The 17,107-nt window shown below is 48.6% G+C and overlaps 1 long non-coding RNA gene across 2 annotated transcripts in view; it reads right to left on the reverse strand.

Moving 5' to 3' along the window:
- LOC137141389 (uncharacterized) overlaps positions 1 to 17,107 on the reverse strand; it is a 96,928-nt gene that overhangs the window by 25,023 nt on the left and 54,798 nt on the right. The window contains exon 3 of one of the 2 annotated variants that reach the window (XR_010916615.1): positions 8,235 to 8,308. The exons of the other annotated variant lie outside the window; for it this stretch is intronic. This is a non-coding gene — a long non-coding RNA (uncharacterized lncRNA). Of the gene's footprint in view, positions 1 to 8,234; positions 8,309 to 17,107 lie in introns of those variants that run through there. 2 annotated transcript variants of the gene reach the window in all.

A 17,107-nucleotide genomic window follows, 5' to 3' on the forward strand; every position in this document is an offset into this window, starting at 1 on the left:
GGCAGAAGGAGCTGAGATGGCTGGAGGGAGCACGCAGCACTGGATCCTAGAGCAATAATGGCAGATCATTGCAATAGAGCTATTTAGACGGGTCCCTTACTTTGTTTTGTTTAGTGGAACTGGCCATTTAATTCATTTTTATCTACAGGCCTCCCAAGATTCCCTCCAGTCACTGGAGTGGTTGGGACTAGCTGGCCAGCTTGCTAGGAAAGGCTGCGGGTTTCACTGAGGTACCCGTGAATGAGAAGTTCCTGCGGTCTGCCCACCCCATTCAGCTCCAGCAGCTTGGCTGGGTTCCTCAGCCCATCCATGGCATCCTCAGAGGGATGCTCCAGCCCTGAGCTCCTCACGCAGCTCTGCCAACCCTGCCCCACATACCCCTTATTGCACAGTTCTGCTAATGCCTTCAGGCCTGACCTGCCGCATCCCTGCTGGTCCTACCCTGGGCTCCCACAGGCACAGCTTTGCCGACACCTCTCAGTCCAGAGCTGCCAGCATGCCACTGCTGTGTCAGTTCTTATCACACCCCTTCCAAGCAACACTTCACTATCTCCCCATTGCCATAGTGCCAGAGCCCCACACAATCTGCAATGTATTATCCGCACTCTGCCCCTGCGAGACAGGGACTTGCTCTTAGCTCCATTGTACAGATAGGGAATGGAGGCATGGAGCTTGCCCAAGAGGACACAGAAAATCCATGGCAGAGCAGGGAGTTGAATCCAAGTCTCCCAAATCCTAGGCTAATGCCCAAACTATGGGGCAATCACCCCCTCATTCCTGGCCCACAGTCCTCCCCGGCTATGCCTGTCATCATCTTACCACTCCGGAGCACTGACCATCTACACAGACAACACAGGGGTTTTGTGACGAGGATGAGCAGCTTTTCCAATTGCACAACCACAACTCCCACCCCCCTTCAACTGAGCACCTGCCAACGTCCTTTCAGCTCCCAGGGAGGAGAATGCCGCGTTCACTCAGCCTGGCAGCCTGCCTGAATCCTGTGACTCGGGGTGGAAGATCTCCCTCTGGCCAGTCAGCACTTTCTCAGCCTACACTTGGTGGAAAGTTGAGCGTTGCAAAAACTTCTGCCCACATCACCCTCCCTCCCTCCCCGCCCTGCATCCCTCTTCGGCAGTGACAGGCTATTCAGTTGAAATTTAATTAAAGGCATCTACTCACGGGGTTTGTAGCCATCCATAACCCGACCCACATGCTGATGTGTGTGTTCCAGCCATGGGTAAGTCAGTGATCAATTACCTCCTTCTGACCACTGTAAAAAAAAACAAACAAAAAACCCTACAGCTTGGGGACAGTGGGAGTGTGCCTGCATAGCCCCCTAATCGGCAACACTTTGAACAGTCCCAGGGGCTTTTCACAGTCCGAGGCAGGTCCATTTTCTTTATACTTTTAATCTGTGGGAATTTTAAAGGGCTAGAGGATATTCTCCAGAGAGAGAGAGAGAGAGACTAGGAGGGAGAAAATTCGATGCCACATTTATGGGCATCATGTAGGAGCCCCCACAGAGCGAGACACAGAGAGAGAGCTCGCTACCCTAGCTTTGCTGACAAAAATCTCTCACAGTTGCTAGCCCTGCTGCATCCCCGTCAGCGGTGGCAAAAATGGGAGCCCTAATTATACCTGCAGGGGTCTAGGCATCCACCAGCGTCCTAGCCCCTGTGGCATCTAACCCCGCTCAGCAGCTCTGCACCGTACGCTGCTTAAAATGCCATGGGGGGCTGGCAACTTGTCTACGTTAGCCTTCCCAGGGGTGGAACTGCAGCTGTAATGACCATGGTGGGAAACCTCGGGACAAATACGTTTAGTACAGCCATGACCCCACTGTTCAACGTGGGCCTTCCCTCCATCTGTGGCCGAGCCACAGGGGATAGTTGCCTGCTACAGCCTTATAGCTAATGGACGCAGCTGGTCCAAATCCCCCTACTGTCCCTGGGTGCTGTATCCTGTGCAGAGAAGGGGCTGGGCCTGCATTCCTATGGCAGGGACAGGATGGATTAAATGAAGGGTCAGGGAAGCGCACCCTAAAGATATCAGTGACTGCCCTTCGGGGCCAGCCCCGTGGAGGAGCAAGTGAGTGTTGCCGGGGCCATGCACACCGAGGGAGCACATCCACAGCATCACATTAGCTCCTTTCTTGTCTCTATCCTTTAAACAGTTCTGACAAGTTAAAGGTTTCCGAAGACCAACCGTTGCCTGGAACCAATTGGGGAGCTGGAGCCACGCTGCCCAGCTGCTTAACGCACATGCCTCCGATGCTGTCACTTCATAACAGCAGCAAATAGATCGAAGCAGCTCAGCTGGGCCTGGCAGGGCTGGATAAATCTAGGATTTCTCCAATCTAGCACTGTTACGGTGTCAGCCGTCAGCCCGGCCTGCTGATGGAAATGGCTGGGAGTAAATCCACAGGGCGCAGAGCCTCTCAAAGTTTCCTGGGAGCAACGGGAGAGAGCGGGAGAGAAGACGGGGCTGAGGGAGGAAGAGAGCGAGAGAATGGGCGGGAGAGGGCAGAGTAGGCCGGCTTTTAGTGTCTTTCAGATCTGATGGCAGACTGAAAAATGTTGAGCTCTTCCTCCAAAACAAACCGACACAGTCTAACTTTGCACCTGTATTCACTAGCAGAGGCACACATGCATGCACACACACACACACACACACCTGCAGGCAGCCATGCACCCCCCCCATACATGCACACACAGAGGTGTGCCCACAAGCACACACCTGCAGGCACTCATGCACACAGATACACACGGATGCATGCACATGCAGAGATGTGCTCGCATGCACACACACACATGCACACCCAGACAAATGCATGCACACACACGCACACAACTCTGCACACTCAAAGCTGCCCAGCCTCCTATCTGAAACATCCACTGATGCCTCCTCTCTGCTGCAGGCATGAAAACACCACCCCATGCCATCCCATTGTTGGAAACATTTAGACACCAGAGCCGTATCACCTTAGTTACTGGTTTCTTTAGGTGTCACTAGCAAAGACCTGCTGAGTCTGGTCAATTCTTGGATACAGACTTTCAAGGAAAGCCGAGTGCGTTTTAAGAAGTGATGTTAGCGATTTAATAAGGGGCACTCTGGAGTCAGGGCCATGCCCAGTTAGATTTCCCTGTTGTTTCAATGGCATACAAGTGTTTTTCTTCACTTCCCATCCTAAAGCCTTAGGCAGTCTTGCTGTAAGACTTTGCAGCTTGCATGTTTCATCCCAGAGGCAGATGCATTTCAGTTGTGGGTGAAATGAGTCCTGCATGGTGTGCGAACAGTTCTTGGATTGACTGGAATGAAAGGCCTCTATAAACAGAAAGGACTGCTGCTCTTTATCCCCAGAACAGATGCAGTGCAGGCAAGGCATTCCCAAGTGGCCCTGCTGATATCATTTGACCCTGCCCCTTCTTCTTGGAGGAAGAGGAGACAATCTATATTGGTCTGTGCAGTCCATCAATGGAAGGGTCAGGCAGGGCTAGGGCTGTGCAACCACTAGGCAAACTAGGCCATTGCCTCGAGCGGCAAAATTGGAGGAGGGGGGCAAAAATCTGAATGAACTCTTCATGAAATGACATAAGCAAACAAACAGGCTTTAGCAGTGGGAATGAGAGGTCTAGATCTACTGATAAACATCCAGATGTACTGACATACCTATAGATTTCCATGTATTTACATTGCAGTCTTTTCCCAACATTTCATCTTCTATTCCTCGTTCTCTTTCGGTTGACGTAGCATCCTGGCGGATAGAAAAACATGGTCTGGGGCACAAAATCATAAACGCAAGGCTGGAAAGGAAAAAAAACAAATGAAGCAAGGAGGTTCCTTTCTGAAGTAGCTGTGTCCAACTCCACAACATTAAGAAGAAGGTAGCTCAAAGGATCAACCTGAGACTGAAGCTGAGATGACAGTTTTGCCTACAGTCTCACAAGCTGACATAGACCTTAAAGAACATCATCTGAGCATAGAAGATGAACCAAATGAAGTCTGCCAGGACTGAGATTTGAAAGGACGTGAAAGTGAATATACCACCACTTTGAACTATGGAGACCCTGCTACTTGGCCCAAATGTGATGATCGTGTGTGACAAATCTTGGTGGAACATGGGCCAGAACAGCGTGTGTGTGTGTATTTCTCAGCTTCAACTTGTTGTTGTGACGTTCTAATGCACCATGTGCCTAATCTTACAGTGGAATGACTGAATGAAACAAGACGGGAAGTCAAATTAATGCCTTGAAACCTCTTCAGTATCAGCTAGGTGATATCTATGATGCATTAATTGAAATCTCTGATGACACTACCCCAACAGGATCATCTGACAATACCTCACGAGTAGAATCACAAGCACAAGCTCTTGCAAAAGGTTGTAGTTTCTCTTGTTGTGTGGTATGACATCCTCTTTGAGATCAATACAACTAGCAAACAACTTCAGGCAAAGGAATTTGACATACATGATGCCATTAATCAACTGAGAGAAACCAAGAAGTTTCTTGTAGATTGCAGGAGTGACAAAGGTTTTGGGAAAACACTGGTAGATGCCTGTGAACTTGCTCAGGATTTGGAGATACTGTCATATTTTGAACCAGATCCGGTCCGTATTCGGAGAAAGAGGAATCAGTTCACATATGAAGCAGATGATGAGCTTATTCAGAGCCCCCAAGAAAAATTCAGAGTGAACTTTTATTTTGCAGTCCTTGACACAGCAATACAATCAGCTGAAGAAAGATTCACACAGTTGCATCAAATTAGTTCTGTGTTTGGCTTCCCCTATGATGTTCCCAGTTTGCAGAATAGAACATCAAAGCAAATTATGGATCATTGCTTGAAGCGAGAGCAAGCTTTAAAACATGGGGACACCAAAGCCATCGATGCTTCAGATTTGTGCAGTGAATCATGAGCCATTGCAAGACGAGTTCCAAAGTTTGCATCACAAGATGTATTGAACTTTGCGTGCAGAAATAACTTATTTATTGCGCTCCTCATTCTCTTGACCCTCCCAGTTTCTGTGGCCAGTGGTGAGCGAAGCTTTTCGAAGCTAAAGTTGAGCAAAACATACATTTGTTCCTCAATGATGCAAGAAAGACTTGTTGGATTATGCACCTTGTCAACAGAACATGAAATTGCACAAAACAGTGACCTGAAGGAACTTGTTTCTACACTGGCTAAACTGAAAGCATGGAAAATTAAATTCTAAATTCTAATAATCAGTTTCATTGCAGGAACCCACAGTGAGCCATATTACACATTATAATGTGCATTTCTTCTAGTACATATCCTGTGAAAGGTGTGAAACTCTGAGAATGTACAATCAGTATCATAATACTCTCCTTTTTCACGTAAAATAAATCTGCAATTATAAATGCAGAATTTGTATTCATACTAATTCACAATATTTATTTTCAGAAGTTAATTGTGGCACGGGGGAGCGGTGCAAGGCTGAAGGTCTGCCTAGGGAACCTAATCCTCTTGCATCAGCCCTGCTTAGGGCCAGCTGTGGTGGTGAGGTAAGTAGGGTGTACATCTGTGCACTGGGAAATGGACTCAGACCTTGCAAACTCATTTAATGAAGGCTACTGAAGAGTTGTCAGATGGGAAGGAAGCCAACCCTCAGTCACTGCTGACCTAGAGACATGAGATGCATTACCACTTCCCCTGAAAACCACTTCTTCAAATGAGGTCTCAGGCACCTCAGTCTGTCAGATGGCATTTAACCCTTAACACACTGAATCCAGATAGCTGCCATCACTGGAGCCAGTCACCATTTCCCCCCCCTTCAATGAAGGGTGTTCTTCTCTGGGGTTCTTTTCCTCCAGGAAAGGCGTTTCATTTTCAATGAAAGTATGTGGATTTTAAAAGAAAAAAGAAATGCAACCAAGAATGAAGTCTTTGGGTGTTTAGGTTTGTAATGCCCCCGGGGGCTGGTAGGGAGGCATGGCCCAGTGGTCCAAGCCACAACCCATGGCCAGCAGGGAGGTTGGGGGGAAGGCATTAGCAGCATCCAAGGTCCACCAGCAGAAGAGGGGGGAGATACTTCCCTTTCTCTGATTATTTCTGGGCTAGGTCCTCCCTCCCTTCCAGGAGGGCCCTTCTGGGGCAGCTGGACCAGAGACTTTAGGCCTGCTGCTGCACTACACGTGCTGTGGGCTGCAGATCGTTCTTCCAGCTTTGCGACCCAAATGAGCTGTGCCTGTTTCTCTCTCTTTTTTTAAATGCTCCACCAGATGGAGGATTTGCTGCAGAGGTGCTGGGGCGGGGCTGGCTGGGCTGAAACCCCTTGCTGGCCAGTATGGGGTTTGTGCACTCCATCACAGCGTTGTTTGTTGGGTTTTATTTTTTGATGATGACGATGATGGATGAAAACCTGATTTGCGAGAGGGAGCATTTTTGGTGAAAGTTTTATCAGTGCTGACAGGTTTCTGCAAAAGTTTCGGGCTATGTACACATGGAGGGCGGCACATTCACCACTGTCAGATCAATTTTTCCAGTTCAATTGAGCAGCAGCAAAGACACGCTCAGTCGATCCAGAAGTCGATCTAATAAAACCACCTCCCCAAAAAGCGTAGCGCTGCATTAATGGGAACGCATTTCTCTGTGGAGTGGAGACGGCGTGCCAAAGGGAAGTTACGAAGTCGATGGGAGTTACGCAAGCCACTCTGCGTGGCTTGTGTGATGCACATCGAATGCCACCAAATTTTGCCAGCAGTGGAGACCTGCCCTCAGTTTTGACAAATCAGCATTTGCGGAGAAAAAAAAAATATGTTAGTCAAAAAATTCCCAACCAGCTCTTACTAAACACCTCCATGGAACGGTTCGAAAAACATAATTAAATGAATCCAACAAATCAGCTGGATGAATATGATTCAAAACACTCCACCTCTGTGTCCCTGGAGCAAATGGAACTGGGCTATCACAACCACCCCTTCAACAAAGACCCTATGCATGCAGTGAAAGCACTCGGCTTCCTGATTCACCCTCTGATTAATGGGCCCACAAACCTGGCGCCCTTAAATCAGCACACAGAGTGCCAGGGGGATAAGGGAAAGGGCGGGGGGATTTGGGTGGAAAGGAACCACTTTTATATTTTTCATAAAGCAGAGCTGTAAATCTCAAAGATCATATTAGCTTTTAAAATTGCCTTCTGCTGGCTGGACACATCTCAATAAAGCATGGAGATCTATTGCCCATTACCTGTGTGTATAGAGGAGTGGGGAAAGGGAGCTCTTGCCAGGTTTAAAAAACAGAGGGCCCCTGGGATTATTTAATCCAGTGGACACCCTGACCTGCTTGCCCTAGGAAGAGAGGGACACCAGTTGGCCAGGCTGACTCCAGCCTAAATCAGAGATGACTCCAATGAAACCAACAGGGCTACATTGCTGTGAATCAGGGCCTGTGGGCTAGATTCTGTTTTCAGAGATGGTAGGGCAAACAGGGAATAACTCCAGGAGCTCAGTGGTGTTACTCCAGATTTACACTGGTGTCAATGAGACCAGAATCTGACCCCGTGCACCTTGGTACTCATTTTCGTTTTCTCAGTTCATGCAGCACAGAATGATGCACTAAGGAACAGCGGGGTTTGTGCATGTATATCAATATGTCTGGATACCAGATTTAGAACAGAGCTCAGGGACAGTTTTTTCAGGGCCCTCCCCCTAATGTAGGCACTTAAATAACACCCAGATTTTCCAAAGTGCTCAGCATCTGGCAGCTCCCACTGCAATATCAGGGGCTGCATACTGAACGGGGATCAGCACCCAACAAGTTGAGCTCTTCTGAAAATCGCTCCTCTGGTGCTTACGAATCCCGCTACCAACTTCAGAGGGGTTATGCCAGCTTCACAGGGAACTGTCCCTCAGCACCTGACTTGTTCTCAGTTATAATGGTGCAATTCAGGAGAGGCAGGACAAAAATCAACGAGGATAGTCGTCGTTGAACCCAGCAACTGTCTTTGCCAGCACTGGTTTGGTTCTGGCAGTTTTCTTGGTCTGGACATATTATTAGGATGGGGGATGAGGAGCAAGGAATGCCACTACACAGCTGGTGATCACGTGGTCACCAAAAGCTTCTGTGGCACGCTAAGATCACCAATGATGGGTTTAACTGAATGTCCAGCCAGACCCCCTTAAGGACTGAGCTGGAAAGAGGCTACGTCTGTTCAGGATTTGCCTTGATCATGATGATGATGATGAACAAGAGTGACTCCAGCAAACCAAGTGGAGCTCTGCAGTGTAAACAAGAAGAGCATCAGGCCCACGTAGCATGGTGCGAAGGGGTCTCCACGCAGCTAGCGTCGACTCTAGGAAACAAATGCTACACTGAGGGAGGGCGGCTTGTCAGACTATTTTATAACAATAGCCATTAAGCATCAAGTAGCACAAGTAGGACACGCTCTCCTCTTTGGGCCATTTGATACCGGGAGGGCAGCTTCTTTTCATTGTCACACGATTACCACGGCTTAGTGCCAGGATTACATATCTGAGAGAGACGAAGCGTTGTTCCTGGAGGCGGGTACCAAAAGGATGATTGCAAGAGCAAGGAGGGAGCTGCATGAGAATGAGCATCTATGCAGCAGGAGGAGTGCAAAGAGAAGAAGGTCACCCCACGTCCTCTACCCCCAGCTCTCTCTGATCCGGGTGCTGGTCCAAGGGGCTTCTTCTCCTTCCTTTTCTGCTTATATGTAATATCTCCACCCCCGAGTCTTCATCAGTTTTGAGTCTGTTAGTTTGTAAACCTCCAGGGCAAGGATGATCTGTTGTCTATGTACAGCGCCCAGCACAACAGGGCCCCAATCTTAACTCTGACCTTTGGGGACTACCATAATAATTCCAATTCCTCATTATTTCTGCCTGGTAGCGGGGCGATAGGTGGGGGCGAGCGCACTGGCCATGAAACACTTTTACGCCAGTGACAACCAGCGTTGCTAGCAGGCTGCTCGGCCCCACTCTACTACTTAATAGAAGATCCCAGCCTGACAGATCAGTTAATTTACAGCCCGGGGGTGTAAGGAGTTGGACACTCACACCACCTTTGGGGACATGCAGACAGCTTCTTAATGCTCAATTATACATTGGAAGGGGCGGTCCCTCTGAGACGAAAGGGACAAGAGATTAAGGGTGCAGAACCGCAGGGATGAATAACTGAAGGCAAGGTCCGGCTCAGGAAATTCAAGCAGGTGTCTTAACTGAACTTGTTAGACTTCCCGGAGAAGCACAAGTGGAGGATACGCTTGCCTTGCCTTAATGAAATCGTAAGAGAAAGCGATGGAGGGGATAAAAGAAAAAGCGTGGAGAGGTTGAAAGCTGCTAAGAGTCTCTGCTAATGACGGCTGATTCCCTATTAGCATGACTGCCTTTGGTTAGCAGACAAAATGTGCTGAAGCAGAGGCTTTTGTCAAGCAGGGCCAAAACACATCTGTGAATAATTGAACAATATTCGTGGTGGTGGAGTCAGCAATTTCTCGCTGGCTCTGGCTGTGCTCGCCGACGAAGGGGAATAACTTTCGGGGAGAGAGGAGAAAATGAAACCGATCCAGCTCTGCTTGTTTAGGGAGCATCAGGCTCAGGAGCGTCACAGGGTGAGGTTGCAGGCTTAGCACATGCAGGAGGGGATGCTTGAAACCCAAGTTCTCTCTCTCCCAGCCACCATCACGGATGCACCCACAGAATTACCCATGGTCCCACGTCAGCACACAACACATGCATAGCCCCACCATCACACACACAGAAAGTGACACGCAGCCTCATGCTCCCCCACAAACACACGTGTGCAGGCACATGCATGGTCTCACACCCACCATCTCACACAGTCCCTTCCTGCACCTGTGCATTCAGATACGCACGCGCACCAGCGGCCATGGAGATCATCTGCTCTGTGGCACCTCCCAACTCGGGAGCTGCACCCCGCAATAGGCAGTCACACCTCTTGTGCAATGCTCACGTGCAAGGAATTGGCCTCCTTGGGCCAGAAATTGAAAGGAACGCAGTGTAAGAAGCTGTAAAGAATATCAGAGCAGCAGCATTCAGCCCCTATTGCACTGAGCTACATACAAACCAGAAACCCATTTAGGCACCTAAATAAGGACCTGATTCTCAGAACTGCTCAGCACCCAGCAACTGTCCTTGCAGCACATAAGGACGGACTTTCCCAAGAGCTCAGCTCCCATTTATGTGCCTGAATAAGAAGCTGCATTTTCAGAAGAGCCCATTTTCAGGATGGGTGCACATTAGGTGCGGGGCTCTTTTTAAATCTGGCCCCTTGCACTGATGGGCTTTGAAGGCCGTCACTTATTACCCCACATCCTTCAACCGTCCAGTCCTCCCAGTTTGCTACAGCATGCATCTATCGGTGCATCGTCTGCTAAACGCCTCTGTAAAATTACAATAATAATAGCCAGAACAATAGTAAATCTCACTTGAACGTTCCAGGCTGGCACTTCCCCTGCAAATCTGATTTTGTTTTTCTTCTAAACATTACAGTTTGAACATAAAACCTTTTTTCTCCCTCCCTCTCTCAGTCTTTGCACCTGATGTCATGACGGTTGAAGAAAGCGGAGAGAAATGAACAGCAGCTCTGTAAAAGCTGAGTCAGGCAGGATTCTGCACGGTTGTACCACACAGGAGAGATCACTGTGAGGCCCCATCACCAAGCTACCTTCCAGTAACCAGCAAGGAGCATCACTCCCGTTGCTGAAGCAGGGAGGTGATACATGGCCAGATTCCCACCAGCAGCTGCAAGCCACTGCTCAAACTCCCAGCTGCTGAGATTATTTCTCTCTTTCCCACCCAGAGAGCCAGCGGAGGGGACATTTTCTCATTGACAACCCACTGCAGGCTGCAGCGAATTTCATTTGCTGGTGTCATGAGTCAAGTTTTAAACCCAGAACTAATTGAACGTGCTCAATTAAAAATAAATGTGTGATTTTCCCCTCCTCATCTTCAGGAGGGCGAGGGTTGGGTTTGCTAATCTATTCCTGATAGTCAAGGTGGCTAGCACCACTCTGCTGTGAGATGTGTCATTTTATGTATCAGCTCTTTCCATCTACTCTGTCATTCCAAAACCGAACACTTGAATTGATTTCTCCTTTATCCTGGTACAGGGCAATCCTCAAGCAAGCGAATAAACCAACAATGCTGCATGGAAACACAGGAATTGCAACAATTTGCAATCAGATCTGGATCAGACCCATGGTGCGTCTAGCCTAGTATCCTGTCCCTGACACTTGCCAGCACCAGATGATTCCGAGGACGACGCAAGAAACCTGCAGTAGCGGGTGTGAGATAATGTGCCCTCTCACAGGTCCCATCCTGGTCTCTAATAGTTACATACCGGTTTAGACTTGCAGCACAAGATTGAATATACCTTCGGAAATGTTTTATCATCATTCATTATTATTCTTGGTAGAATCATAGAAGATGAGGGTTGGCAGGGACCTCAGGAGCTCATCTAGTCCAACCCCCCTGCTCAGAGCAGGACTAACCTCAGCTAAATCATCCCAGCCAGGGCTTTGTCAAGCCACAGATTAAAAACCTCTAAAGATGGAGATTCCACCACCTCCCTCGGTAACCCATTCCAGTGCTTCACCACCCTCCTAGTGACAAACTTTTTTCCTAATATCCAATCTAGACCTCCCCCCCTGCAACTTGAGACCGTTGCTCCTTGTTCTGTCATCTACTACCATGGAGAGCAGCCTAGCTCCACCCTCCCTGGAACCCCCTTTCAGGTAGTTAAAGGCTGTTATCAAATCCCCCCACATTCTTCTCTTCTGCAGGCTAAACAAGCCCAGTTCCCTCAGCCTCTCCTCATAAGTCTTGTGCTCCAGCCCCCTCATCACTTTTGTTGCCCTCCGCTGGACTCTCTCCAACTTGTCCACCTCCTTTTTGTAGTGGGGGGCCCAAAACTGGACACAATACCCCAAATGGGGCCTCACCAATGCTGAATAGAGCCGTAAAATGGGGACAGTGTCATTTACCTGACTTTGTAAAGCGGTTTGAGATCCGCAGATGAAAATCACCATCTCTTTATGCTTTGCCAAGGACTCCTGAAGCACCAAGCCCGTAGTGCCCAGCACAGTTGCTAGGAGGAGAGGCTGCTGGGTAACTTCCAAAATGGGAGCCATTGCCTTGTGAGATGGAGTCAGGAGGCCTGGCAGCTGCAGTCTACCTGGCTTCCCGTCACAAGTGGGGAAGACCCACCGAAGGTGGCGTAGGTTCAGCTGGACCTCAGCTAAGAGCCTCTCCCCATGGCGCTACAGCCAAATGGCAAACGCATGCGGTGGATGCTGGCAAAGGGCATAATGGGTTGCAAGCGCAAAGGGTTCCAAGCAAGGGTTTGTTGCAACAGGTGTTTGCTTAGTGTGTCCAGGATGCCAGAGTTCAGGGGCCTTGTGGACCGCTAGCTTCTCCTTGCTGTGAAATCCCTCCAGAGATCCTTGCCTTGCTCACCAACAGAAGTTTGTCCAATAAAAGATATCACCTCACCTTGTCTCTCCAAAGATCATGGCATTTCCCAGTAGATGGTCACCTCTCCAGATTAAAGCTGCCCATCACACATACCCTGCCTACAGACGTTCCTGTCCTCAAACACCACCACCCCTGTTATCAGGGTAATCTTTCAAATAACCCCCTGTATTGAAATGTTTTCCCTGCTTCAGTCAATATGTGCATTCAAAATAAACCGTAGCTCCATCTCTCTATACACATCAGCAGCTTAGCCGAGAGCTTTTGTGGTTTTTCATTGCCTGGCATGATTTGGGGGATAATCACAGAGCCTGGGGAAATAATAAAGGCAGAGCCTTGATGAGGGATCAGAGAGAAAGGCCAGCCAGGCATCCACATGGACCCTGGCAAGCAAAGCCACACAAAGCTAAGAGGCCCCATCAGAATTGGGAGACGTCCCTCAGCTCTCATGGTGATAACACAGCCCCTAGACAGGGCCGTTTCAATCACAGACAGCCGCAAATCAAACTAACAATCACCGCGGGGTGGTGTCCATTGATTGCATCAACAGAAGAACACAATCCAGGCAAAGCGGTCAGGTCAAGAAGCCCTGGGGAGGGCAGAGCACATCTGTGTACTAGATGGAAAAGTTACAGAAGTGGAGAGAGGAAGAGAAAGAGAGAGGGCTCCAAGAAAGCGTCTGGCTCCTGGCTCAGAGTTCTTTTTCTGAGCAGTTGGCAGGCCATGGAACATGGGGTACCAGGACTGTATGCGCAGATGCAAGGGTGGTAGAGGAAGGCCCACCCAGGACCAGAATAGCAGGGGAAGAGGAACTCTAGGTCAGGATTCAGGACCTGCAGCCCAGCTGTGTGTGGGGAGTCCAGGACAGGTACAGCAGCGGGTGCCGTAAATAAGGATTGAAGTGCAGCAGCACAGCTGTGTAGTGAAGCCCAAGTCTCAAATAGCAAGGGGTGCTACCTGTCAGGATTGAGGTGCTTCTGCAGAGGGATAATTACTCCTGGGTGTCTTCAAAGTTCCCAGTCCCTCATTTTCAGGAGTGCTAACAAACGAAGCCAAGGATTAACTAGAATTACAAAGTGCTTTGAAGATGAAAAGCACAACTGAAGTGATCATTATTTAATAGACACTAACAATGAACACTTTCGATGTATCCAAGAAAGACAGCTCTGGAATCTCAACACGGAAGCAAAGCACATGTAGGTCTGCTCCAAAGGCTTGGTGGAGCTGGGCTAGGTTTTAAGATGGCCATATTTGTTAATGGGATCTTAATTAAGGCTGAGCTTCCACAGAAACGCATCAGGGCATGCACTTGTCAACTAGGAACTAAGTTGTCCTTTCAGCCGCAGTAGTGCAGTCTCGAGCAATGCTAAACTGCAGTGGTGGGCTCCCCACACAGCTCTGCCAAAGTGCCTCAATGCTGACCCACAGCCTACCGGCCAATCCAGTCCTCGCATTCCCACACACTGCTCTGCCAATGCAGCTGATCTCAGTCCTGACCTACCACACGCCCTGCTAGTCCAGCCCTCTGCTCCCCACAGCCATGCCATAGCCTCACCTCAGCCTCCATAAAGTTGTGCTGGTGTAAATGAAGGTCAAATTTGGCCTTATGGGTACAAGACAACATCTACCTGTCCAAGAAGGTTCTTAGATTCCAGGCTGCCAGCTAACTCTTTGGGGAAGGAGCCATCTTTCTGTTCTGTTGTACAGCTCCTAGCACAATGGGGTCCTGGACTAAGACTGCAGTTCTTAGGCACTACTGCAACACAATTAATTAATAACAATATTGAGGCTTGTCATGGTATATGAATGCATCCCAAAATCAGAGTGAAAAAAACAAAACAAAACCTCTCTGAGCTCCCTGGGGTTACCGCTGCTTGTGGCAACACCATATATTGGGTGAATGATGCCCGGAACTCACACCAGGCCCCTTTTTACTGCATGATCAATCAACTGTTAAAAAGGGGGGAAAAATCCTTAAAATCAAGCTTATGGAAGGAGGTCTGGAAACGTGCAGTTGGGAAGTGGATAGTGGAGCCTGCAGGAAACATTATTAGCATGACTCTGGTGTTCCAGGAGATATTAATATTAATGGCGATATTAACGCCAACAAACATCAGACTCAATATTTTGAGGCATCTGATAAATACTCCTAATGGGCAATGACAAGCGGGCGATTTCTGTGCAGAATAGAATTGTTTCTACTAAACGTGATAGATAAGTAGAGAATGCAGTGCCACTTCCCAGAGCATCACGCGCCCCCTGTTTCTGCCTCTCACCTTTTTAAACCTTCTTCCATCTTTAGAACCCTCCCCAGCTTCTCATCCATCGAGCCAGAGGGGTCATCAGAGGCTGCAGCACTGACAACCCCACGTGTCCAAAAATCACAGGCCAGTCCCAAAAAATAATGGGACTGGCTTAAAAAACATGAAATTTTAAAAAAATAAATGTTGAGTTCTGTTTGCTTCCTGGCTTTTCTCTGGTCAGGTTTTTAACCTCTCTCTGCAACTGTGAAGTTGAGAAACTTACATTTTTTTAAGCTGAGATTTTCATGAAATCACAGAACTCCTAGTGCTTGGGCTTTATGAAAAACACCAAATATTGAGAGACTTGCAATAAAATCACAAAAGAGCTGGCAACAATGAAGTAGTAAACCACTTCTCAGACTTCGTTTGTAGCATGTTGTATATTTAGTGGTAGTAGTTTTGCTAGTAATGAATTTGTATTGGGAGGGGGGAGGGAGGGGAATGTCATTTTACCTGAAAAGGGGAGGAAAATGGACTGTATAGGAATGGAGTAGTAGATCTTTAAATACTCTGTGAGCCTTTTAGTGGCGCTCACTGTGTTCTACATTTTGAGAAGATGCCAGAAAGCAGCCAGAGCAACAGTGTGCATATAACCAAGGCCTGGCACCTTTGTGCATCTCAAGGCCATATCTCTACGGAGATTTAGTGCACAACAAGCTGGGTGTAACACTACAGAGCGCTATCGTGCCTTGCACTATCTCTCTGTGTAGAAACCCTGCTGCTGTGCACTAGCAAACATGATTATTTGGGACCCAGCTGTGCCCCGTGTGGTGTCTTCATATGATTTTTGTTGTGGGAAGGGCACAAGACAGAACAAGAGGCAAGAACCACATTAGGTGGATAAAAGAGAATGCATCCTGCTCAGGAAAACGCAAGGCAAATAACATTTGTTAGCAAAGACCAGGCTTTAGTGTCAAGCCAAGAGAGGCCTTCTTTGGCTTTATTCACCCAGAACAGTGGAGAAAAAGAACCAGGAAAGGGATTCTGTGCCCACCGGAACTGGGCGCAGGCTGCAGTCCTGGGAGGAGAGAGATCTCAACTGGACTTCTGTGTCCACTTGAAAATGATCCCAGTTATTTCAAGAAACAATCAACCCAAGTGAACTAGGCATGTAGACCTAAGAGGCCAATACAGGTAAAGCCACTGGGTTTCATGCAGCCTCTACAGGATGCTCCTGGCTCAGAATTAAGCTGGTTGTCTACATGGCACCTTTCTCCGACGTCTCTTCTTCAAGTAAATCCCTTGGCTTTGGCAGGCACTAGATGCTGTTGAAGGGTCTCAGGCACTGGGGGGTACAATGGCCACGGCCCACCCGCCACAGCAGAGATGAGCATCTTTGCGCTCTGACACCCTCTCCCTCTACATGGCATTGACAAAGCAAACCCTGTGTCCCGCTGGAGTGTGACGGAGAGAATGCCGAGCCAGCTGGCTCTCCTTTAAGATATCCCATACTGCTCCTCTCTGGATTGCCTTGTGGGACAGCAGATAATACAGATAATACAGCAGATAATACAGAGAACTTTCACACCCATCAGCCGTAACAGCATCAGCCCCAGGTTGCATCATATCTATGACCTGTTGCGAGCTCCGCCACCAGTCAGATTTACTACCACTGAGCCGCAGCACTTCATTCCACGCTCACTCCCCCGCCTCATCTCCCCACCCCGGTGTCATCCTTCCTCCCTTCTGAGCTGTCAAGGGAAAAGAGGGAATAGCGTGAGGGTCAGGGATAGGGTAAGAAGGCCTGGATTTGGATTTCTCCACTGCAATGAGGTGGCTGAGTGTGGGCTAGGGCTATGGGAATCTCTATTTTATTACACACCAAAGGATTTCAGCATCACTGATCTAATTGCCAAGATGATCTTAACAGAAACGCTTTCATTAACTCCAAGCTGCAAGGCCTGGCCAAGATCCACCCAAATCCCTCTCTTCCTCCCCAGGGCAAGCGGCCAGCTTGCTCTGCATGATTTCACGGGACATGATGAAGGCAGGGGAAAACGCGCACACAAAACCACTTGTGTGTTCCAACAAACTTACTTTCCATCTGGAAAGCTGAGAAAGCTTGTGCAGAGTCTTCGAAGACCTGGGGGGGTTATTTGGTCAACAGAGCCTGCATGATTCAGATCACCCTTCTTCGCTTCAACGGCCTGCCTCCTTCTGCTGTCAGATGTGTCTTCTTGAGAGGGCCTAGTCTCTCTGACAGCAGCACCACACCCAGTTTAGAAATTGCTGGGGTTCTGGGGCGTCTTGCTGGGCCGGTTCTCAGGATCTATTTCAAGCCAGTAACACTTAGGGCTCAGCTGCCCCTGCGACTGTTTTGGGGAGCAGCGCATCCAC

This window comes from Emydura macquarii, unplaced genomic scaffold, assembly GCF_026122565.2.
Source record: "Emydura macquarii macquarii isolate MOO-44397 ecotype Brisbane River unplaced genomic scaffold, CSIRO-AGI_Emac_v2 contig_3059, whole genome shotgun sequence".
In the NCBI taxonomy this organism is placed as follows: domain Eukaryota; kingdom Metazoa; phylum Chordata; order Testudines; family Chelidae; genus Emydura; species Emydura macquarii.